Source organism: Aquarana catesbeiana, linkage group LG02, assembly GCF_042186555.1.
Source record: "Aquarana catesbeiana isolate 2022-GZ linkage group LG02, ASM4218655v1, whole genome shotgun sequence".
Taxonomy (NCBI): domain Eukaryota; kingdom Metazoa; phylum Chordata; class Amphibia; order Anura; family Ranidae; genus Aquarana; species Aquarana catesbeiana.
In genome coordinates this window covers 404,133,008-404,158,856 of record NC_133325.1, presented here as the reverse complement: position 1 = coordinate 404,158,856, position 25,849 = coordinate 404,133,008, and the positions used below count along the sequence as shown (strand labels likewise).

General features: G+C 45.3%; 1 protein-coding gene across 10 annotated transcripts in view; it reads left to right on the top strand.

Annotated features, from left to right (window-relative positions):
- The first annotated feature begins 8,342 nt into the window (after positions 1 to 8,342).
- The window catches only part of MACF1 (microtubule actin crosslinking factor 1), a 437,650-nt gene continuing 420,143 nt past the window's right edge, over positions 8,343 to 25,849 (top strand). For 3 of the 10 annotated variants that reach the window (XM_073615326.1, XM_073615325.1, XM_073615330.1), the window contains exon 1: positions 8,345 to 8,671. The gene's annotated coding sequence lies outside the window, so the exon portion shown is untranslated. Of the gene's footprint in view, positions 8,672 to 25,849 lie in introns of all 10 variants that reach the window. The other 7 variants (XM_073615324.1, XM_073615314.1, XM_073615329.1 and 4 more) reach the window with 5 other exon arrangements.

Sequence of the window (25,849 nt, the reverse complement as noted above, 5' to 3'; positions counted from 1 at the left end):
GCCTTGGTGTCATTTGCAGCCTTGGTGTCATTTGCAGCCTTGCAGCCTTGGTGTCATTTGCAGCCTTGCAGCCTTGGTGTCATTTGCAGCCTTGCAGCCTTGGTGTCATTTGCAGCCTTGCAGGCTTGGTGTCATTTGCAGACTTGCAGCCTTATCAGTGTCCATTTGCAGCCTTATCAGTGTCCATTTGCAGCCTTGTCAGTGCCCATCTGCAGCTTTGTCAGTGTCCATTTGCAGCCTTGCCCAGGCTGCAGTTAAACTGCAGTGACTTGTCAGTGTCACTGCAGTTTGAAAATGGCGCCACCGAGCTACACAGAACCGGTCCTGTGTATCTCGGAGGCTCTCGCCCGCTTTCGGCTCCTCTCGTAGTCCCGCCCATCATAGGGCGGGACTGGGCGGGACTGTGAGCGGAGCTAACCGAACCTAGCCGAGTACACTTGGCTATCTATGTATATCGGTGGCCCACGCCCGCTCCGCTCACAGTCAGTGGGGGATCGGCGTATAACATGCACCCGCGGGAAAAAAAAGTGTGTGTTATACGCCGATAAATACGGTATTTTGAGGGGACAGCAAATTTCCACTGTTATACAAGCTGTACACTCACTACTTTACGTTGTAGCAAAGTGTCATTTCTTCAGTGTTGTCACATGAAAAGATATAATAAAATATTTACAAAAATGTGAGGGGGTGTACCCACTTTTGTGAGATACTGTATATTGCAATACATGTTTAAGCTGACCAACTGCGTCAAAGTAATCCCTCTTCTGGCCTGTCCTACACTGCCTTGCCACTGCAAATGCTAAGGTGGACACCATGCCAACATGGGGGTGTGAGGGGTGTACTCTCTTTTGTGAGATACTGTATAAATGTCCAAGCAGTGGTCAGAAAGGGGAATAAAAAAAGAAATAAATGATCACTGTTTGTAAATATTGAGGCTTGATGCACCCACCCCCCATCCCCCCCACTTACCTTGCTACCCTATTCACTTTCTAGCAAGTGGTTTATGGTAAATATCAGAGCCAGGCAAAAGAGTAGCTACCAGCTCAGATAATCTGGTGGTTGGGGGGGTTGCAGATAGGGCATACGACTCTCCTTTCTATGTGTATATTGGTTCTCTCCTGCACTCTGCAGTACCAAGTTTTCAAAGGGGCAGTGCAGCCCTGCAAAGTACTGTGGAAGAGTGACTCTTCCAGTGTAGTTAGCAGCACTCAGCTGTCACTGTGCAAAGTGACAGTGGAGCCTTGCTAATTAAACCAGAAACATAATTAGACTGTATCAGTGGGACTCGTTTGTGTTGATGGAATCAGTCTGACACCAGTTTGAGATGCTTCTGCGATCATTTAGAATTCACTGACCGTTGCATTTCACCTGCCTTAGGGCCTCTATTACCAGGCTTTGGTCTTCAGTCGATGGCATCAGTCTGACATCAGTTTGAGATGCTTCTGAGATTTAGACTTTAGGATTCATTGATGGATGTGTTTAACCTACATTTGACCTCATTCAGACCTACATTGTAATGCAAAATTGACTTGAAAAAAACAAAAGCCATTAAAACAGTTATAAAAGTTTTTCTTTTCCTAAATTAATAAAAGAAGCTATACTTGCCTGCTGTGCGCGATGGTATTGCACAGAGTGGTCTCTTCTGGGTTCCTTTGCTGGCGCTCTCAGCTCCTCCTCTAGCGAGTGACCTCATAGTGTAATATGAGGACACTTGGGCAGGCGTAATCCTGAGCTGGGCTGTGTGTGTCCATAAACACATACAACGTGGCTCTGCCCCATCACCCGTTCACTCCTTAGAGGGTTTTATTGACAGCAGCAGGTGCCAATGGCTCCTGCTGCTGCCTCCGTGTCCTGTGAGAGGGGAGATGTGAAAGCACCACTGCAGATGAGCACAGCACTGGATTGAGAAAGGACTCAGGTAAGTGTTTAGGGAGGTAGGAGAACGATACAACTATTGGGACTTTTTTTACTTTAAAGCGGAGTTCCGGACGAAATATGACTTTTAAGATAAAAATACCCCTAGAATACTCATGCCTCGTGCAATGTAACAAAGGTATGCTGTAAACTATGCCTAGTTTTCTATCTGTGCAGCATTGTTTTTGTTTGTGATGTTTCTGCACAGTCCGGCCATCTTGAGTGTGGGCATCTGAAGTCGCAGTGTTCTCCTTCCTGGAATCTGTGCATGCTGGCTATCCAGCATGCACCTGCCAATCTCGTGCATGTGCAGTGCGGTGCAATTTTGGTCAGCTTGGCATAGCACAGCAATACGAAGCTGACTGAGATTTTCCATAGACGCCAATGTTAAATGTTACTGGAGCCGTGCAATGCCAAGCTGGCCAAAATTACCATAGACGCCATGCCAAGCTGACCAAGATCTCCCAGGAGCCAATGCAAAACCGAAGATGATGTCTGCAGCCGTGGCCCCCTAGAGGAGGAAGTGAGATCAGATATAGGCATAAATCAGGTAAGTGAACAGAAAAAGCAAATTCATTTTAAGGATGCACATTAGTCCTGCATGGTGAGGAGTGAAAAATGTGGGTGGAACTCCGCTTTAATGCAGGGAATGCATTACAGTGGTTGTAAACTTCGGACGTGAAATATGAATGAAGCATATCCTTCTATAATGTGTACTTAGTTAAGAGCAGAGCACTAAGTGTCATTTCTGCCTGCTGCTTCATTCCTCTGCTATCATTAGCATGAATCGCTTCTGACAAGCTTTCCTGACATCAAGAGAAAAATGGTGACAGGAGACGGACCTCCAGCTGATTGACAGCCTTGGCTCTGATTTTGTGTGCTGTGTGAAAAGGGGGGGGGGGTTGTCCATTCCCTCCCCTCCAATCAGCTCTCCTACCTCTTCTCACTGAGCTCTGCAGAGTGTAACTTCATCTCTCCGTCCCCTTTTTTCTGAAAGTTCAGATAAGCTTTCAAATTCCTTTGAAAAAAACACTTTGAACAGATGTAGAGAAGAAAGTGGTGCAGATAAACAGGTACATGTAGAAGCATTTGTTTTATCTCTGTATACTACCTGAGGCCAGTAACTTCACTGAGTATATGTAAGGGTTTACAACCACTTTAAGATAAAGAAATGCCTTGAATTTAGAACCAGGTTATGTGACTTGTATTGGTATGCTAAAACCTCTTGAAGTGAACAAAAGCCCATTCATACAGGCCCTTAATTAAATCTTAGCTGTGCTACTTTTTACTAAATCACAAATGTTTGTTTCAACACCCACTCTTGCCATTTGATTTTCCATGGACCAAGTAGGCTGTATAGGACCAATTTTTTTCCAATGGTGGCCCTAGTGAGGGGGAGAGGGGCTCATTTTGACATCTCAGCTTTAGGTGCTAGGGGATCATGTACAAGCACTAGGAGAGACAGCCTTGTACACAATGTTACTAGCCAGGGTACACTTATTATACATTGCAGTCAGATAGAGCAGTGTTTCTCAGCTCCAGTCCTCAAGGCGCCCCAGCAGGTCATGTTTTCAGGCATCCCATTATTTTGCACAGGTGATTTGATCAGTTTCACTGCCTTAGTAATTACCACAGCTGTTTCATCCGAGGGAAATCCTGAAAATATGACCTGTTGGGGCGCCTTGAGGACTGGATTTGAGAAACACTGAGATAGAGCTTGATGCAGCGTACACACGAGCGGACTTTTCGACCGGACTGGTCCAACGGACCGAGTCCGGCGGGCAATTCAACCGTGTGTGGGCTTCATCGGACCTTCAGCTGACTTTTCCAGTCAAAAATCTGACGGACTTTAGATTTGAAACATGCTTCAAATCTTTATGTCGTAACTCCGCCGGACCCAGTAATCCGCTCATCTGTATGCTAGTCCGACGGACAAAAACCGACGCTAGGGCAGCTATTGGCTATCAACTTCCTTATTTTAGTCATCACGTACGAATCCGTCAGACTTTGGTGTGATCGTGTGTAGGCAAGTTTGTTCGTTAAAAAGTCAGCGGAAAGTCCGTCGGACCAGTCCGGTCGAAAAGTCCGCCCGTGTGTACGCGGCCTGAGTCATTTTCTGGCTGGAGGATGTCCAGCATCATTTACCTCTTTGTTTCCCAGACCTACTGTTCCTGGCCCCTCCCTTTATATTCATTGAATTTCAGTTATTTTAATTATGAAAATTCAGCAACACATGTGGGCATTACCTAGGGTGGTCTGCGTGCAAATGTAACCTACCTAGGAATGCCCAATCCTCCAGACCGACATTCGTTGATTAAGACATTTTGATTTTTGCATAACTTGTCCAGAGAACAAGTCTTTTGCTTGCATCAGGTCTGAGGACTCTTGAGAGGAGTACTGAGGCAGGGTTCTGTGATGTTTTTAGGTTCCTATGTATAGTACCCTGCTGGCCCCTTCCACCAGTCATGATCTGCATTGCATTGAGAAACACAAAGACCTAGTAAAGACAGCACTAGTTGTAAAATAAAGCATGTAATAGAAACAGAAAAGCTTAGAAAAAAATTAAATTAGTATGTGATGAGTAAGGATGAGCTAAGGTTCATCCCAATCTGGCCACATTGCTATATTAGGTCAATGATTTCACCAGTATACCTGCCCCTATGTTACTTGCGGCTGCAAGGCGGGCAATTCCGAAATTTAGCTCTCCTCTGTTGAGGGGGAACAGAAAAACGAAAGAAGGCAAAATGTAACCATTTCCTGACCACGCTATAGCCAAATGATGGCTACAGCGTAGTCATCCAGTTCTGGGAGGGCGTATATTGCCGGTTATCAGCATTCCTTTCCTCACATGCGAGGAGTGGAGAGAGACGGTAACCAGCTAGTGTGAAAGGGGACATCTGCATTGATAATAAGTGCACTGATCACCAGTGTCCTGATTATCAGTGCAGTCCCAACAGTGCCCATCAGTGCAGCCTATCAGACAGAACTGACTTTTGCAAACAGGTAATTTTTCTCCTTCACTGATACGTGCTGATGAGGCTGCACTGATGGCCACTGATAGGCTGCCATGATGGGCACTGATGAGGTGACATTGATAGGCATTACTGTTTTGCACTGATGGGGCTGCAGTGATAATCAGGGCACAGATGATCAGTGCCCTGATTGTCTGTGTAAATATCCCCTGTCACACTTGCTGGTTACCAGCTCTCGTCTCATGCTGTGACAGCGTGTGAGGAAAGGAATGCTGATAAGTGGCAAGTGTGTTTACATGTGATCAGCTGTGATTGGACACAGTTGATCACATGGTAAAAGGCCGCTGTGATTGGCCCTTTACCTTAATCACAGAGCATGCTGGGGGGGGAATCTGGGAGGATGTCCATGGACACCCTCCGGGAACGAGAGAGCCGTGCTATAGACTTCTTTCGGCTATAGCGCAGTAATGAGGTGGTTACATATTTATTTTTATTTTTTTTAATGCAAGCAGTGTAAGTACTTGAATTTGACCTGGTATCAGCCTCTTGCAGTCCCCGAACAGTAGGGCTAGGGTGCAAAATGAAGAAGCAGCACAAGGGACCAAACCCTGCTGACAAAAATCATTCTGATAGAAGAAAGAGCAAAGTGACAGAGGGATGAGCTCACCACTATGCTGCTCCTCTTTTCACTGCCCAATCACAGTCTGTGGCTGGGCCAGGACTACCTGGGCTCTAAGATGTGGATCGAATGATGCTGGCTATCAGACTGAAGACATCTGATGGTAAGAAAAAATGGAAATCCCCAGACTTGGATATGGTGGATTTTGCAGCAAAAGCTTTTTTTTTTTTTTTTTTTTTTTAGCTTTTCTAGGGCTTTTCAATTTAAATAATTTTTAGCTGGAGTTCTGCTTTAAAGGCCACTAACTTAGTACCAGTGTCACAAATTAGACAGTTTGAGCAATCTAATATATTAAGAGGGCGAAGCATTTATGGAAAGGCCCATAAGTCTTATCATAAGGCTGACCATACACTATAGCAGCATTTATTAACTTTTTTTCAGTTGTGGCACCCTTTAAGGATTTAATATCTTGAGGCAACCCAGTCTAAAATGTTAAAGACATAATTACTAAGTTATTATCAATGAGAAACCTGAGCCTGGGACGAACGGTGCACAGAATGGCCTTGATGAAATTAACTTCACATCAGAAGTCCCCCTTCACATTGGAAGCCCCCCTTTACATTGTAGTACCCCTTCATGTTATAGGCCCCTCCTATGTCAAAGGCCCTTCATCACATGGGAGGCCCCCCATCACATCAAAGCCCTACCTTTAGGCTTCAGTAGTGCGGCGGAGGGAGGTGGAGGGGGTCTGCAGGCGGCAGACCTCCATCCTCTTCTGAAAGCTGGGGATGGCCCTGCATGCCTCCTGCCCTTGATCAGTGTCATGCTTTGCCATGGTGTAGGCAGGGCAGCCGCTAACACCTTAGGCCCCTTTCACATGGGCGGACTGATCGGGTCCATCTGTCCATTTTTCAGGCAGGCCCGATCGGACCATTCATTGCACTCTATAGAGCAGTGAATGTAAATGCACGTGTCAGTTTACACCCCCTGCGTCTGATCTGAACTGCTAAAAATATATGGATGGGGGATCGGATTGGATGACAGGCAGATGTAAACAGATGGACAGATCCCCCCCGCTAAAGAGGCAGATCCGCTGGCGGAGTCGGCACATCTAAAAGGGGCCCCCGCAAGGAATGACGTTATGCACCTAGCCTAGAGTGTCACCGGTTGTAATGGTGCTGAGGGCCCCCCCGGACCTCTGAACCAGGGCAAACTGGATCCTGTGATTGCAGCACCCTGGCTGAGAAACACTGCACTATACAATCTGATTGTATGATTTCCTTTAGATCTACCATTGATTATGTAGCGTTAGTCCTAGTTCACATATATGCGATGTGGGAAGCAGAGCGATTCCAGTATGGGTTCCCGCATCGCATGTCACCTGCCGGTGGTTCACACTGCCCTATGCGAACTGCTGCAGGTGTCAATACAAAGTCAATGACCCCCTTGGAACGGTTTGCAAACTGCCAAATGGTGCAGGAATCGGATCGCATAGGTGGGAACACCTGTTTGATCCAATTCCAGTGCGGACCAAAAAAAGGGTCCTGCACCATTTTGGTGCGAATGTGATGCGAATTCAGTCATACAATCTGTATGGCTGAATTTGGATCGCACAGACATCGCATGTGATCTGCACAGCAGTGCAGTGTGAATCACATGCAATGTCTGACACTGCACCAATGTGAACCCAGCCTTAGGACCAGTCTAATGAGCTGTACACACGATCTTAAAATCGGCCGAAACAAAAAATACCGCTTTTGACGCAATCGTACGATAATCGGATCGTTAGTACAGAGCTTTCGAGAGCCAATCAGGATAGTTCATCCGATATTACCTGATTGGACAAACACAAAATTTTTTCTCATACAATACCAGATCCTACGATTTTTTGTTTAATCAGTACAGTTGTCCGAAAATGCAGTACAAATACACTACAACACATGTCATCACTTCCGATTTTTTTATTCTGTCGTATGAGAATTTTCGTCACTTTAGTAAACTCTTCAGGTTCGATATATGACTAGCATGCAAAAAGAAAAAAAGGGACGATCTGTTGTCCAGGTTTCGGATCGTGTGTACGGGGCATAAGGCTCTGTTGGAACATGCTGCAGCCCCAGCTCACAGCAGGGGGTCTGGTGCGTTCCTGTTCACCGATTCAGGTGCAAATCAGATCCATATTTTTGCCTGAATTCGCACCTGAACCAGACCAGAAGACGCACAGGACCCTTTCCAAATGTGGACCACGGCTGCCCTGGAGATGTGTGAACCCGGCTCCATAGAGAGCCTGTCATGCGAATTGGATGCGGTGAAAACCACATGCAATTCGCATATGTCTGAGCCCAGTCTGAATTGGTAATAATTGAATAGATTGTTTAGGTTTGTCCTGCTATATTAAAGCTAAGATTGAACAATTTGATTGTATAGTGTATGGCCTGCCTGTGTTGATGAAGAAGCAGGTGTGTGCTGTGCACAAGGATGTCCTCCTTTTATATAGACACACACGTGTCCCCGGTGACAGCCCAGCTCTCCTCCATGCACCGGTAGCTGCAGATCTGGGTGAGGCTCTTTGTAGAGCAGCTCCTCCCCATCGGGATCACAAACCGGCACAGGAGTGGGGAGGTCTCTATCTCTCCTATCCATCGGGAAGTGTGTGATGTCCAGATCTGGATGACTCTGATTTCTGCCTGGATGCCTATGTCTGGATGCCTTTCTGTGGGTGTGATCTTCCTTTGCTGCTGATGCTGATGGTGATGATGATGATGATGATGACAGGCTTAGCAAGCTTGTGGATGTGATTTCTATTTTTTCCTCTGTATCTTGGAGCTCTGTCCTTTGCTGCCTTGGCAGATTTCATTTCTTTCTCCTGCATGCAAGGCTTTGTGCTGGCTGTGTGTGGACACAGGCTTCATCTGTCTCTGGATGCCCTCCTTCATGGATGCCAGGCTGCCTGTCATATGCCTTTGAGGTTATCCCTGGATGCCATATTCTTCTGTGTCTCCCTGGATCCTCTGTGTGTCCTGATCCTTGGGGGTCTCTCTGGATGAGACATCTTCTGACAAAGAGTGGATGTAGCAGACCCTTCACGCTTGGATGTTTCTATTTATTGACAGTCTCAGCACAGATTCACAAAACCCCTATACATTCCTTATACTCCTGTCACATAGGGGTAAGTGCTTGATGCCCATAGCATTGGAACATCACATATTACAATGTATGGTGCAGGAATCCAATACCATTGATGTGTCATCCTCTAGCACCATGTATGATAGATTATATATTTAATATGTAGCGTGAGTCATCCAGTCCCACAGAACACTGAATCATGGTAATGTCCCTCCACCGCTGTCACCATCTAGCATATACAGCGGGCTTTTATTACTAGCCATTTCTGTGTCATTTCTTGTTTGTTTTTTTGTATCCCTCCAACCTACTTGATCTTATTGAAATACAAATGAATAGACCGGGTTATTATGATTTTCAGGATCCCATTCATTCCCAGAATAATGCTTTTATCTTCCTGTAGCTTGCAATGCCCTATCACCGGGGAGTTCCCCTGTGCTAGGTTTTTGTAAAGTGACAGATCCTGCTAGCTGGCATGTAACATGTATGTACACCGCCTAGACCAGCATTGGGTAAACTTTCCACTTTGCAGGTGATGCTCTGCTTCATGTTACATACATCTACTTACATGTCACATGTACCGTGGGGATACCTTGTCATCTAACCTGGGTCATTCTACCATCCAGCATATTTATAAAATGACTAATCCCACGCCATGTCATGTCAAATCATTTTATTCTTCAACATGGAAGGTCCTATTACTTTACTGAATGCTGGATTTTTCAGCCAATCAATACCTTATCACACGTCACCATGCAGATTATTGTTGTATACCATAGTATCATGTATGCTGGTGCCGCCACTTACACGCCCTCAGAAATGGAGCCTATGGATGGAAAGGCTCTGAAATTAGAGACGAGTGACACAGTTCAGGTATCCTATTTTTACTGACCTAGTCCTCAGATAAGACATATGGATAAGAAAATATGCAATGGGAATTCCCTATTGTTTTCAATTCTTTACAAAGGTTCACAGCAGGATTTGACTACATACCAATCAACATATGCAGTGCAGGGAACGCAGCGATCCCTGTGCTTTTCCAGCACCACATTGCAATCACACTGTTTTTGCGATCCGCTGCAGAATGTGACATGGGGGTTATTTACGAAACGCAAATCCACTTTGCACTACAAGTGCACATGGAAGTGCAGTCGCTGTAAATCTGAGGGGTAGATCTGAAATGAGGGGAAGCTCTTCTGATTTTATCATCCAATCATGTGCAAGCTAAAATGCTGCTTTTTTATTTTCCTTGCATGTCCCCCTCGGATTTACATTGACTGCACTTCCAAGTGCACTTTCAGTGCACTTGTAGTGCAAAGTGGATTTGCCTTTCGTAAATAACCCCCATAGGGCAGTTATGGCAAACCTTGGCACTCCAGATGTTTTGGAACTACATTTCCCATGATGCTCATATGCTCTGCAGTGCAGTTGAGCATCATGGGAAATGTAGTTCCAAAACATCTGGGGTGCCAAGGTTCGCCATCACTGCCATAGGGTATCATTTTTGCCATGGCCGTGGCATGAGTATAAATAAATAAATGTGGAGCTAACTCATGACAATTGTGTGGCAGTGCAGTATGAAATTGTGAAGGGCTGATCACATATAGCATCAAAAACACACATAAAGTGACAAAATATATTATTGAATAAAGTCCATAACTGTAATCCATTTAGTGAAATAAAAGTCCAAAAAATAGGTCTCAAACATTAAAGTGCATGTGCAAAAAATATATATTGCAGTGATTGATAGTAGAAATGTGGAAATCAGGTGCAGAGGAAAACATCAACTTTTAAACATTTTGGTCACACTTCCACCCAAAATCCACCAGATCCACCAGAAGTGTGCCCCAGCTGCTCACCTTAACCACTTCAGCCCTGGAAGGATTTACCCACATGCTGACCAGGCCATTTTTGCGATATGTCGTTTTAACTGACAATTGCGTGGTCGTGCGATGTTATACCCAGACAAAATTGATGTCCTTTTTTTTTCCCCACAAATAGAGCTTTCTGTTGGGGATATTTTATCACCTCTGCAGTTTTTATTTTTTGTGCTATAAACAAAAAAAGAGTGACAATTTTGAAAAAAAAAAAAACAATATTTTTTACTTTTTGTTATAATAAATATCCCCAAAATGTTTTTTAAAAAACAAATTTCTTCATTAGTTTAGGCTAATATGCATTCATCTACATATTTTTGGTAAAAAAAAAAAAAAAATCACAATAAGCGTATAATGATTGGTTTGCGCAAAAGTTATAGCGTCTACAAAATAGGGAATATATTTATGGCATTTTTATTAATAATTTTTTTTTTTTTACTAGTAATGGCGGTGATCAGCGATTTCTAGCAGGACTGCGACATTGCGGCGGACAGATTGGACACTTTTGACACTTTTTTGGGACCATTGACATTTATACAGCGATCGGAGCTAAAAAAAAAACACTGATTACTGTATAAATGACACTGGCAGGGAAGGGGTTAACACTAGGGGGCGATCAAGGGTTAAGTGTTCCCTAGGGAGGTGTTTCTAACTGTGGGGGGAGGGGACTGATTGGGAATAGAGAGATTGCTGTTCCTGATCACTAGGAACAGCAGATCTCTCTCTACTACCTTGACAGCATGGGGATCTGTCTGTTTACATTGACAGATCCCCGTTCTGGCCCTCTGAGGATCGATCGCGGGTCGCTGGCGGACATCGTGGCTGCCGGGCATGCGCATCAACTTCGGCATCGTGCCGTGGGAGCGTGCAACCCCTATAGCCCTTAAAGCGGCCGACGTACACGTACGGTGATTCACACAGCAGTGCCAACCTGCCACAGTATAGTGATGGCGGCTGGTCGGCAAGCAGTTAAACAAAGACCACAGCAGGTCTAACAGCACTTTGGGTAAATAAATCCTTAATGGCAGATCACCTTCCAATCTCTACTCCTCTCCTCTCCTTACACCAAACCAGGAACAAGGTGTAAAGGCAGCAATTGGGGATGATAAGTATACAGAGCTCTCCCACTGTACCATATACGTTCTTCTCACTCTCCTCCATTCAGAGGCCATATAAGATAAAGGAGATCTCCATAGTGCAACAATTCCGTAAAAGGTAATTTATTTAAAAAGTAGTAACTTACATATAAGACAAGAACAGTCAGCATCAATAAAATTCAAAACTTCTGGTCTCGGCCGCATCCAGAAGTGACGTTACCCGGCTCCTCCCGACTGATCACGTGACTTTCTCAAGGGCATGAGTACAACTCCATCTGTCCAGCTTAAAACAGAACTTTACTCAAAAAGTGAGGTATCGCTCATTCTCTCACTTCCCCCAGAGGGCCAGATCTAGGCTGTCTGATTTGGGGGTGCAGTGAACAATGTCAGGGGGGCAGAGGATGCAAAGTTGACAGGGCAGTGTATATGAGTCCATAGAGCAGTGTAATGGGGATCAGCAGGGCTTGGCAGTTAGGGTTGGCAGTTTGTAGGGCAATGTACAGTGGGTTATCAAGGCAGTGTACAAGGGTAAACATGGCAGAGGATAGATGGGGTCAAAAGGATAGAAGATTGGAGTCAGCAGTGCAGAGGACAGGGGTTAGCAGGGCGGGGTACAGGGGTCAGTTTGGCGGAAGACAGTGGTCAGCAGAGTTGAGGACAGGGTCACTGCTGGCAGGGCACTTAAGAGATCTCCTCCTCCCCACATAGTACATAGCTGAGATCAGTATCCCTCCACACATTGTGTAGGTGGCTACTGCAGCTGCCAATCTGATCAGGGTGCTTCACAGGTCAGAACTGCAACATAGCAGCCAGCTACACATTGTGCAGATCAAGGCTGTGTCTGTAAGGGAACCTTATCTCAACTATGTGTTATGTAGGGAGGAGGAGATCTGTTGAGTGCATTTTGTGCAGTGAGGGCAGTGCTGGGACAAGGTCATCTAGCACTCAAGGTGAAAAAAAAACAGCACTAATCAACAAGCTCACCCCCTAGGCATAAATTCCCTCTGCAAGCCCCAAACAAAAATGCAAAAATTCCCCATCCTTACAGTCCAAATCCCCATCCCAGCACAAATCTCTGCCCCCCAATCCCACCTTCCAGCTCAAATCTCCCCTAATCTCTCACAAATCTCCCCTGCCCAAAAAAAAAAAAATCCCCCCTCCTAGCACACTTTTTCTTTCCTTCCAAATCCCCACTCCTTGCACAAATCCCCCCTCCCCCGCCCAAATCCCCAGTCCTAGTATAAATTCTAAACCATATACCCACTCCTAGTACAAATTCCCACTCCTAGCGTAGCATGCACCGCATACTAGCACATTATGAAAGACTTACCTTGAAACAAAGCCCTCCAGTGGCGTGCTGTTACAATTGCAGAGGCTTCAATCTTTATCCAGTCTTCCTTTACGGGTTCATGCACTTCGGCCACTTGACTGGCCAAGTCACGATGAAGTCACCCCCGTGCATGCGCATGGGAGTTTTGGCAGCGGCACACAGCTCTGAAGGAACGGCATGGGTATGCCATTCCTTCAGAGTGCATGCGCCGGTGCTGCCACCGACTGCAAAGACACCGCATATCTCCTAAACGGTGCACGTTTAGGAGATATTCATTTTCCCTACAGACAAGCTTTATTATAAGCTCACCTGTAGGTACAAATAAATAAAAATATTTTACTACCACTTTAATATGCACCCAAATGACAGGGCCCCCCCCCCTATTTAGATGGTTTCCCTACAGAATGGCCACCTATGTCTCTTGAGCGCTCTGCATCCAGCTGGACACCTTCTATCCCTGAGACAACAGATGAAGTCTCTAAAGCCAGCCATACATAAATTCAAGATTTGTGAATGTATGTATGTATGTATGGGCAGGCTGATTGTACCCAAGTCGGTTCTTTTAATGACTTGGGTACAACCATCCTGTCAGGTTTTTTTTACATTTAATTACTGCTGGCGGCTATAAGGAGCCTTCCCGGCTGGAAAAACACATTGGCGCTGCGGGAGGCATTGCCCCATTAATGCTGACTGTGTTGATGGAGGAATACAAGCAATTTTCTTTCCTTTTACCCATGGTGGAAGAAAAGAAAATCAGATCATCTATGAGCTGCCTGAGGCAGTGGTTCTCAACCTCAGTCCTCAAGTACCCCCAACAGACCATGTTTTGGGAATTTCTCTTAGATAAAATAGCTGTCCAAAATACCAAGCCATTGACTCTGATTTAAAGCACATGTGCAAGATAAAGGAAAACCTGCAAACATGGCCTGTAGGTACTTGAGGACTGAGGTTGAGAACCACTGGCCTAAGGGACCAATTCCCTTATTAAATCCTTCTCTCATGTAACAATGGCACAGTGCCACCTACAGGAGGGAAGAATACCTGCACTTGCCTGCAACCTGTGTGAACAAGCCCATACGGAATAAACGCTTTGATATGAAGAAGTGGTCCTCAGAGCAAAGGAATAGTGTTCCAACTATCACCTTTTAGAGCAGGTGAACCTATTTTCTTAAGTTTTTATACAATGAGGTAGGCACCAGTGTCAGGGGGCCTACCTAGGGTTGCCACCTTTTCTTCAAGCCAAACCCGAAAATGTTAACGGCCTGGGACACCTTTGGGTGCCCCAAGGACAGTAGTAATGTGGTGCGCATAGCGTGCCGCAGCAAACAGTGGGTGCGGCCAAATTCACATCATCGCCCTGCCCCCCAGTGATGCCGAACCTGCCTCCAGACAGCCGCCCACAGCTCCCAGACGGCAAAAGATTTGTGTATGACTATCTTGGTTACCTGGGGAGCCACAGCCCGGTCTGAATAATGTCCAGGTTTCAGTCTGCCTGAAACCTGGACACATGATTCAAAACCCCGACTGTCTGGGTGAATCCCAGACAGGTGGCAAACCTAGGCCTACCTCAGATAGCGACTGGCAGTTAGTACATTGGCCATATATTATATGATCTGCCCCATGAATGATTAGTCTACAAACATGACAATCTTCCCTGGAGAAGGCTTGGCCAAGGTTGTTGTCAGGGAGGGTTTACAGACATGTATTTGTTTCTTGATCATTGTGCTAACATTCTCATAGATACCTTTTATCCATGAGCCTAAACCCTGGGTAGACTGTTCCATGAGTAGTTGGTAAGTAGCTACAACCATCCAGCCGTACTGGATCCCGCTGCACTGAATGCCCATACCCATTTATCAAATCAGTTTTACTTTGATCTCAGTTACAGAGAGCAGATGGTAATACATTATATGATAAAGTCCCCTTGAAAATAGTTAATTAAGTGTTCTGGAATCAAATTGGCAATATGTCAAAAGAGTTCTCAAAACTCCTCTCCTTGCTTAACACGCCTGCCTGTTTTTTACTGCTATTTAGGTGTTAGTTCAAAGAGCTTTACCCTCATTTTGTGTCACAATGACAACAATTCTGAACAGATGGAAAGTAAGGGAAAGTCTGCAACAGAGACAAAAATAGAACAGGGTTTCTAGCTTTCCCCTACTTTTTTTTATATCTATTTGTGTTGCTTTTGTAGAGTTCCTTATACTTCCTGTCTTTTAAAACATTATCAGCAGGACAGGAAGTCATGGGAAATCTCTCTATCAGAGAGAGATTGGATAGCAATAATAACTTTACAGGGGTTCTAAGCCTCCCCTTTTCTATCTAAAACTAAGAAGAAAAGTTTTGGCTTGATATACACTTTAACCACTTAAGGACTGGAAGGATTTACCCCCTTAATGACCAGACCATTTTTTGCGATACAGCACTTCGTCGATTTGACTGACAATTGCACGGTCATGCAACATTGTGCCCAAACAAAAGTGATGTCCTTTTTTTTCCCCACAAATAGAGCTTTCTTTTGGTGGTATTTGATCACCTCTGCGTTTTTTATTTTTTGCGCTATAAACAAAAACAGTTTCTGTGTTGTTGACCAAGGCGAAGGCAGAGATCATCTGGGCTGGACGGCTTAAGTAGGCAGGACTGACGAGCAGGATATCATCAGCAGGTGAATCACCGTGGAGAGATAGGAGCTGGCAATTAGCCAACAGCTGAGCGGCCAGCTCAGAGAAGAAAGGGCTGAGCCCAGCCCTGACACTCTGTGGAGCAGACATCGCAGCCGCCGGCCAAGCGCATTGGCGCCGGAGGCACCGTGCATGTGCCCACTGTATCTATTGCACGAAGCGACGTACACCTACAACGATTCACGCAATAGAGCTGACCTGCCGCAGTATAACTGTGGCGGGTGGTCGGCAAGTGGTTAAAGCGAAACTAAACCCTCCTCCTTTAAAGCCATGAAAGCTGCCATCTTGGCCTCTATTTGATTTGCAGTTGCCATGGTGCTGCACATGTGATCAGTTATGACACCAGCCATTTGATGGCTTGGCAGTTTGGTTGAGAGCCCAATCAATGTGACAGTTAGCACTCAGCATACCTTGAATGTAACTGTTTTGGGAAACGGTTAAATTTCTGGGTTCACACAGTTAGTCTGGTTGAAAAAAGACACATATCTATCCGGTTCAACCAACACAGATAAAAAAAAAACACACACATAGAAAACCTCCATATACACTATCCTATACCCACAGTGGATCCAGAGGGGAAAAAAAATCCTTCCTGATCCCCCAACAGGCAATCGGATATTCCCTGGATCAATCTTACCTATAAAATACCGTATTTATCGGCGTATAACACGCACCGGCGTATAACACGCACCTCAATTTAGGAGGGAATTTTAAGGAAAAGAAACTTTTAGGAGGGAAGTTGAAGGGAAAAAAACTTACATTTAAATGCCCATCATTGCAGCCTTCTCAGTGCAGCCTTGCCCCAGTCCAGCCTTGCCCAGTGCAGCCATGTCAGTGCAGCCTTGCTAGTGCAGCCATGTCAGTGCAGCCTTGTCAGTGCAGCCTTGCTAGTGCAGCCATGTCAGTGCAGCCATGTCAGTGCAGCCATGTCAGTGCAGCCTTCCCCAGTGTCCAGTCCAGCCTTGCCCCAGTCCAGCTTTGCCCCAGTGCAGTCTTGCTGAAGCCTCTGAGCTTCAAAATCGCCGACCGCGATTTGAAAATGGCGCCGCCGGCGCCGAAATACACAGAGCCGGTCCTCGGCTCTTCTCGGCGGCTCTCGTTTACTTTCGGTTCCACTCGGACGGTGAGCGGAGCTATCCGAAACTAGCCGAGTATACTCGGCTAGGTTCGGGCGGCGCTCGAGTGAAACCGAAAGCCGCCGAGAAGAGCCGAGGACCGGCACTGTGTATTTCGGCGCCGGCGGCGCCATTTTCAAATCGCGGTCAGCGATTTTTTAGTTCTGACAGGTCAGGATCGCAGGGGATCGGCGTATAACACGCACCCGCGATTTTCCCCTGATTTTAAGGGGAAAAAAGTGCGTGTTATACGCCGATAAATACGGTATTAGTATCCAGTTATATTATGTGCATTTAGGGAAAAATCCATGCCTTTCTTAACCACTTCAGCCCTGGAAGATTTTACCCCCTTCCTGACCAAGCCCTTTTTTGCGATTCGGCACTGCATCGCTTTAACTGACAATTGCCCGGTCGTGCGACGTTGCACCCAAACAGAATTGACGTCCTTTTTTTCCCCACAAATAGAGCTTTCTTTTGGTGGTATTTGATCACCTCTGTGGTTTTTATTTTTTGTGCTATAATCAAAAAAAGAGCAGCAATTTTGAAAAAAAAAAAATATATTTTTTACTTTTTTGCTATAATAAATATGCCCCAAAAATATATAAAAAAAACATTTTTTTCCTCAGTTTAGGCCTTTATGTATTCTTCTACATACTTTTGGTAAAAAAAATCGCAATAAACGTATATTGATTGGTTTGAGCAAAAGTTATAGCGTCTACAAAATAGGGGATAGTTTTATGGCATTTTTATTATTAATTTTTTTTATTAGTAATGGCGGCTATCTGCGATTTTTATCGTGACTGCGACATTATGGCGGACACAGCGGACACTTTTGACACTATTTTATGACCATTGTCATTTATACAGCGATCAGTGCTATAAAAATGCACTGATTACTGTGCAAATGACACTGGCAGGGAAGGGGTTAAACACTAGGGGGAGATCAAGGGGTTAGGTGTGTCCTAGGGAGTGATTCTAACTGTTGGGGGATGGGCTACCTAGGACATGACAGTGATCACTGCTCCCGAAGACAGGGAGCAGTGATCTCTGTCATGTCACAAGGCAGAATGAGGAAATGCCTTGTTTACATAGACATTTCCCCGTTCTACCTCTCAACACCGCAATCGCTGGCTGACGGCGAACATCGAGTTCCCGGGACTCACGGGCACGTTCCCATGGCGTGCAGCCCGCTCACATCCGAAAGGCGGCAAATTTAAAGGGACGTACCTATACACCCATTTGCCTGCCTGTGCCATTCTGACAATGTATATCTGTGTGCGGCGGTCAGCAAGCGGTTAAAACAATCTACTGAGCTGGCTAGAACTAGCTCTTGAGGGAGTCTATTCCACATTTTCACAGATTTTACTGTGAAGAAGCCTTCCCATATACAGTGCCTTGAAAAAGTATTCATGCCGCTTGAAATTTTCAACATTTTGTCATGTTACAACCAAAAACGTAAATGTATTTTATTGGGATTTTGTGTAATAGACCAACACAAAGTTGCACATAATTGTGAAGTGGAAGGAAAATTATAAATGGTTTTCAACTTTTTTTACAAATAAATGTGACATGTGTGTTGTGCATTTGTATTCAGCCCCCCGAGTCAATACTTAGAACCACCTTTCCCTGCAATTACAGCTGTAAGTCTTTTTTGGGATGTCTCTACCAGCTTTGCACATCTAGGGAGTGAAATGTTTGCCCATTCTTCTTTGCAGAATAGCTCAAGCTCTGTCAGATTGGATGGAGAGCGTCTGTGAACAGCAATTTCCAATCTTGCCACAGATTCTCAATTGGATTTAGGTCTGGACTTTGACCGGGCCATTCTAACACACGAATATGCTTTGATCTAAACCATTCCATTGTAGCTCCAGCTGTATGTTGAGGGTCGTTGTCTTGCTGGAAGTCTTTTGCAGATTCTAACAGTTTTTCTTTTAAGATTGCCCTGTATTTGGCTCCATTCATCGTCCCATCAACTATGATCAGCTCCCCTCTTTAAGAAAAGTATCCCCACAACATGATTCTACCACCACCATGTTTCACGGTGGGGATGTTGTGTTCAGGATGATGTGCAGTGTTAGTTAGTAATAGGTAATAGGTGAGGTTGAAAAAAGACACCATGAAGTCCAACCTATGTGTGTGATTATATGTCAGTATTACATTGTATATCCCTGTATGTTGCGGTCGTTCAGGGGCTTATCTAATAGTTTTTGAAACTATCGATGCTCCCAGCTGAGACCACCGCCTGTGAAAGGGAATTCCACATCCTTGCCGCTCTTACAGTAAAGAACCCTCTACGTAGTTTAAGGTTAAACCTCTTTTCTTCTAATTTTAATGAGTGGCCACGTGTCTTGTTAAACTCCCTTCCGCAAAAATGTTTTATCCCTATTGTGGGGTCACCAGTACAGTATTTATAAATTGAAATCTGAGCTGTGGATCTCTGCAGCTTCTCCAGAGTTACCATGGGCCTCTTGGCTGCTTCTCTGATTATTATTATTATTATTATTGTAGCACCCTGGTGTTTAGGGAGGATTGCTCCTTCATTTACCTGCCAGGTTATAGCTGCCTTGGCTAATTGTTGAGGATCAATTGATTTCATTCTAAGTCTGTAATTGCTGCACTCCTCTCTTTTGCCGCTAGGTGGCCGGGTACCTGGTGGCATTAGATAAGAGAAGGGCAATGCAAGGTCACAATATTTATATATGGGGTATCTCAGCCAATGGGCAAGGGTTTTCTTGGATCCCTGGGCCTGCTGGGAGAGCCTATATATTTGGATGGAGTCAGGTGATCGCTGTTCTGTGCCACCTAGACCGCTGTCTGGGTGGACGTGTGTTGCATTGCCCGGGCTGCTAGGCCGGAGTTTGGGCCTATCCCGGGCACATCTGACTGCTGGGCTGTCTGACGGCCTATCCAGAAGCAAGAGAGCAGTGCAGGGTTGGGATTGCAGCTTGCAGTCCAACGGTTCTGGGACAGTTATTCCGCCCAGAGAACCTGTCGTGGTCGGTGGTAGAGGGGAAGCTGTCGCTCCTAAGGGACCATTCACCTTATTATCAGGGACCACAGTGAGTAGCTGAAGCAAGTACTGGAGCAGTATTCTCACCAACCGGGGACGGTGAAGAATCGGGAAATTTCAGTGGGTATCAAGCCAGGAACCCAGCCAGCAGAGGTGTGGTTTGCAGAGCAGCCTTGTGTGTCAAGCCAGGGACCGAGCAGGCCAGTGGGGGTGACGCTTGAGAAGTATCTTGAGTGCCAAGCTAGGGACCTAGCAGAGAAGCGGGGGTGAGGCTTGAGGAAGAAACCACTGTGAAGATTGGAGGAGCTCAAGGGATTCAGTAGCAGTGAATCGTCTAGTCTAGTGAGAGAGACTGGGAGCTCAGTGGGCTGAAGTGTTTGTAGTGGAAGCGAAGGAACTGTTATGCCGCGTACACACGAGCGGACTTTATGGCAGACTTTGCCCGGCGGACGGGATTTGGTCGGAAAATTGGATCGTGTGTGGGCTCCAGCGGACTTTGTTTTCTCAAAAGTTGGACAGACTTAGATTTGAAACATGTTTTAAATGAATCCGTCGAAATCGAGTCCGGTCGAAAAGTCCGCCGTCTGTATGTTAGTTCGACGGACATAAAGCCACGCTAGGGCAGCTATTGGCTACTGGCTATGAACTTCCTTGTTTTAGTCCGGTCGTACGTCATCACGTACGAATTCGACGGACTTTGGTGGATTGTGTGTAGGCAAGTCCGTTCATTCAGAAAGTCTGTCGTAAAGTACGTCGAAAAGTCCGCCGGGCAAAGTCTGCCGTAAAGTCCGCTCGTGTGTACGCGGCATTACACTTTGTGTTAGGAACTGTTAAAGACTGCCATCGGAGACAGCATTCCTACACATGCAGATGTGGCGTCTTGCTGGATGCTTTTCCCTGCATGGCTGTCCTCCTGTTGAAGTCTTGGAGTCTGCCAATTAATCTTGCAACTACCTAGGGGTGTCCTCGGTGTAACCCTCTCTCCCAAAGTTCTGTTAAGAGAAGTTAAATCTCTTTTGCATTCAAGAAGTGTCTGGAGCCCAAAGACTCTTACTACTTTACACCCATTATGCCTCACAACCCACCATATACTGAAGGATGTCAGTTATCTCTGGCCCTGGAGGTTCTCATTAGACTGAAAGAGGCCGGGGACCTTGCTACATTATACACAGTGTTGCCAACCGACCAATAATTTACGGGCAGCCTGTAAATTTCACCCCATTTTCGGGGTGCCCGTTAATGTCCATTACAGGCAGCGGTGCCCGTAAAAAAAGATGGCTGCAGGCCGACAGCGCTACTGTGCATGCGCTGTTCCAAGCCTGCCGGGCTCGAGAGAACTCGTACACGATCGGCTGGGTGCCACAGGCGGGCGCATGCGCAGTGATGTAGTGTCGCTGCCTGGCGCCATTTTTGAATGGCTGGCGCTCGTTCTCGGTGGCGCTTCACCACAGCAGGGGTCCAGGGAGGTCGATGATGCCTGTGCCTGGCCTGGATAGGATTCCGGAATGGAGCACTGACTATCCATCCATCCAGGTCAGTCAGACCTCAGATGTGTATTGTGCTTACCTACCTATACTGAGCCAAGTATGGAGGAGGAGAAGGGAGGACAGATAGACAGAGTGACTGAGCAGGAGCAGAGCCATCCACAGAGACAGACCCCATCCTGTACCATGTCCACACAGCCTCTGACCCCTGTACCATGTCCACACAGCCTCTGACCCCTGTACCAGTTATAGTTTACATATTGATATTTGCGCTGTTTAGCACTGAAAACAGGCATTGTAGGTACTTTTTTGCAGTGTCAGTAAAAAATGTGGCTCCTTCAGTAAATGCCATGACTTTTGCCAGTAAAAAATTGGCTGCGTTTGTAAATTTTGGGGTCCTAACGGTAAATTTTACTTCAGGGGGGTTGGCAACACTGATTATACAGGATTTATATAGCACCAACAGTTTGCGCAGTGCTTAACAAAATGAAGGCAGACGTTATAGTTACATTACAATTTGGTACAAGAGGAATCAGAGGGCCCTGCTCTGATTAATGCTCTCATTGCCCGGCCTGTCAGTTTAGGTGGACAGCCATGTCTTGGTAGGTTTGCAGTTGTGCCATACGCTTTCCATTTTCACATGATGGATTGAACAGTGCTCCGTGAGATGTTCAAAGCTTGGGATATTTTTTTAAGAACCTAACCCTGCTTTAAACTTCTCCACAACTTCATCCCTGACCTGTCTCGTGTGTTCCTTGGTCTTCATGATGCTGTTTGTTCACTAAGGTTCTCTAATAAACCTCTGAGGGCTTCACAGAACAGCAGTATTTATACAGAGATTAAACTACACAAAGATGAACTCTATTTACTAATTAGGTGACTTCTGAAGGCAATTGGTTCCACTAGATTTTGGTTAGGGGTATCAGAATAAAGGGGGCTGAATACAAATGCACGCCACACTTTTCACATATTTATTTGTAAAACATTTTGAAAACCATTTATCATTTTCCTTCCACTTCACAACTCTGTGCCACTTTGTGTTTTTGGTTGTAACATGACAAAATGTGGAAAATTTGAAGGGGTATGAATACTTTTTCAAGGCACTGTATGGAGATTAAATCACTTTTACTCTAGACATAAAGAGTGCCCCTTGTCCTCTATGATGACCAAGTTCACTATATGGATCACTTATGTATTTACACATGTTGACCATATCCCCCCACTTGCCGACTGGCTCACGCCGAAATACGTCGGCAGAATGGCTCTCTTGCGCAAACTGACGTACCTGTACATCAGCCTGTAAAAGCAGGATAGCGGGCGCACGCATGCCGCGGGTCCTGCGGACTCGATGTCTGCAGGCGGCCCGCGATCGCGGCGAGGAGAGGCAGAATGGGGAACTGCCTATGTAAACAAGGCATCTCCCTGTTCTGCCTAATGACATGACAGGGTTCTACTGTTCCCAGTGATCGGGAACCGTGATCTCTGTCATGTTTCAGTAAGCCCATCCCCCCTACAGTTAGAACACGCTGAGTCATTTTTATAGCACTGATCAATGTAATAATGTGACTGGTCCCCAAAAAGTGTAATTTGGGGACAGATTTGTCCGCCGCAATGTCGCAGTCCCGCTAAAAATCGCAGATCACCGCCATTACCAATTTACCAGTAAAAACAATAAAAAAAAAAATAAAAGTCCCTAAATCAATCCCGTAATTTGTAGACGTGATAACTTTTGCTCAAACCAATCAATATACACCTATTGCGATTTTTTTTTTTACCAAAAATATGTAGAAGAATATATATCGGCCTAAACTGATGAAAAAAAATGTTTTTTTTATATATATTTTTTTGGATATGGACCAGTATTATAGCAGAAAGTAAAAAAAAAATTTTTTTTTTTCAAAATTGTCGCTTTTTTTTGTTTATATCGCAAAAAAATAACAAACACAGAGGTGATCAAATACCACCAAAAGGAAGCTCTATTTGTGGGGAAAAAAGAATGTCAATTTTGTTTGGGAAAATTCTTCCAGGGCTGAAGTGGTTAATCTGCTCTTCTCAAGAGAGTTTAGTTCCCCTTTAAAGAGGAGTTCCACCCAGGGGGTCATGTAAAAAAAAAAATTAAAAGTCAGCAGCTACAAATACTGCAGCTGCTGACTTTTAATTGGACATTTACCTGTCCCTGGGTCCAGTGATGCGGGGGATCGAAGCCCCGCTCGTCTCCCCCTCCGTTCAGCGGTGCCGGCATTGCAACTGTGGGCGCCGGGCTGTGGCTTCACAGCCTGGCACCCACTGCGCATGCGCGAGCGGCGCCGTGCGCCGTGATTGGCCGCTCAGTCACCTGGGACCTGTAATGGGTCCCAGATGATTGACAGGAGGGAGGGAGCAGAGCCGAGCCCTTCCTGTGCCGAGGGGGAAGTGATGTCACCAGCCCAGGCACTGGAAGGGGCAGACTACGAGGGACCCCCTAGCAACAGGCATTTAGAGGTGAGTAAAAAAAAAAAATATATCCAAATTTTTTTGGGTTTTTTTTTTTAGGATTTTTCATGTATTTTTGTTTTTTTGGGTGGAACCCCACTTTAACTAGCACTTCACATTATATTGTCAGGGCCGGTAAAAGTGTATTCATATTTTCTAAGCAACCTCTTTTTCTTTTAAACTATTTAAAAAACGTATGTGTTAGGCTGAGTCTTCCGAGTCAATGAATGCAGAGCGCCTATCACCTAGGAAAAGAATGTTACACTGGGATGTCAACCTAAAGTGGAACTCAAGTTAGCTATACCCACCTCTCCTCTAGCAATGCTACGTCCTTGAGATCCCTTGTTGGCATTGACATCTTCTGTCAGTCTTCTTCCAGCTTCGACATCTTTGGTCATCTCCATTGAGCAGTCCGAGATGATGCAACTCCTATACATGCGTATGGGAATTCATTTCGCCAAGGCATGCTGAAATTGTACACTGAGCTGTGCAAGAAGTTTGTGAGCAGGAAGGTTAGAAGCTTTTATTGCAGAAGAGCCATCCCAAGGCTGATACCATGGCTTATTTCCTAAAGAAGTTGGGAATCTTCACACACAGTAAATTATGTGAATATCCACTTCAATTTTCCAATCATGTGAAAAACAAATAATTTTTTGCTTATTTCATCTGCACGTGATTGGATAATTGATGTGAATATTCACACAATATATTGCTTCTTTTTTTTTTATAAAGGTAAAGTTCTTTCAGTTAATGGACAGGCATGGTCTGAACATTGTATTATATGTCTAGGTCAGCCTTAAGCCTAGTACACACTAGCAGTTTTTTTTTTCCGTTCAATCCAGCAGGCTGAACGAAAAAAAAAAAAAAAAAGCTTGGGAGGAGCCGCTGTACTAACAATCCGATGTTAGTACAGCGATCTCCCCTGCTGTTCCATTGTGCCCCCCACCAGAACACACTGGTCAGCGCTCTCAGTCATTGAAGAGGGAAAGGGGTTGGAGGCGAGTCCCACTGTCTGTGGTAATGGACGCAGAAGCGGGGCTTGGGAGCGAGTCCACAAGAGTGCCCCCATCGGTTTCCTATTGGGGGCACCAGCAAGAGAGGATGAGCCAGGAGCGCCGACGGGGGACCCGAAAAGAGGAGGATTACAAAGAGTAGGTAAGTATAGATGTGTTTGTTATTTAGAAAAAAGAATTGCCTTTACAAACACTTTAAAGTGGATGTAAACCCCCAATTTTTTTTGATATCATACTGTAGAGTATAAGATTTCCTATCATTTGAGCCCAGTCTTGCCACAAAGAGTTAATCCAGCTCTGAGCAATCCTCTTTTATTGTTCAGTGAGATAAAACTTGACAAACTGAGAAAAACTTTGTCAAATCCTCCCCCTTGCTGTGAGTGACAGGTGATTTACATCTCGTGCACTAGCCTAAGACATGCATTATTTTTTAATTCCCTCCCCCACTCCTTTCTTCAGCAGCTCTGCAAGGATTGGCTGTATCACACCTCAGCATGATTTGGCATGCTGAAGTCATGTGGTTACTTTCCTGTCTTTTCACTGGATGTTAGAGATCATAGCAGAAGTTCAGTGTTAGAAATATACAGGAGAAATGCATATTGACAAGGGGAGTGTAGAGGTGGGCGAGGAGTGTAGAGGTGGGCGGGGAGTGTAGAGGTGGGCGGGGAGTCTACTGACATCTCAACTCCACCCACCGAGCTCCAGACAACAGATCCACCCACAGAATATGCAATTTTTCGGGTCTAATAACAGACAGAGAGGAGGCATTTGACAGGTAAAGATACTTGCAGGAGGCATGTATATCCTTATAGATAACCCCTATGGCAGTAGTTTAGAAAGGATGACATTGAGTTTACATCCACTTTAAGTAAAAGTTTATTAACCAATAAGCCTTCATTTACGCTTGAACTTTTTTCTGCTTGTTTCCCTATGCAGACTCCTGTTTTTTGTAATTGTCCCTGTTCACACTTGTATGCTGAGTCACTCTACAATCTATGGCCTATGCTCAAAAAGTATATGAACTTTTTTGAGTGTATTCAGGAGTTTTTGGCCACATAGACTTCAATAGAAGCTCCTGTAATGCCCCATACACACGGTCGGATTTTTCGATGGGAGCTTGTTGTCAGAAATTCCGACCGTGTGTAGGC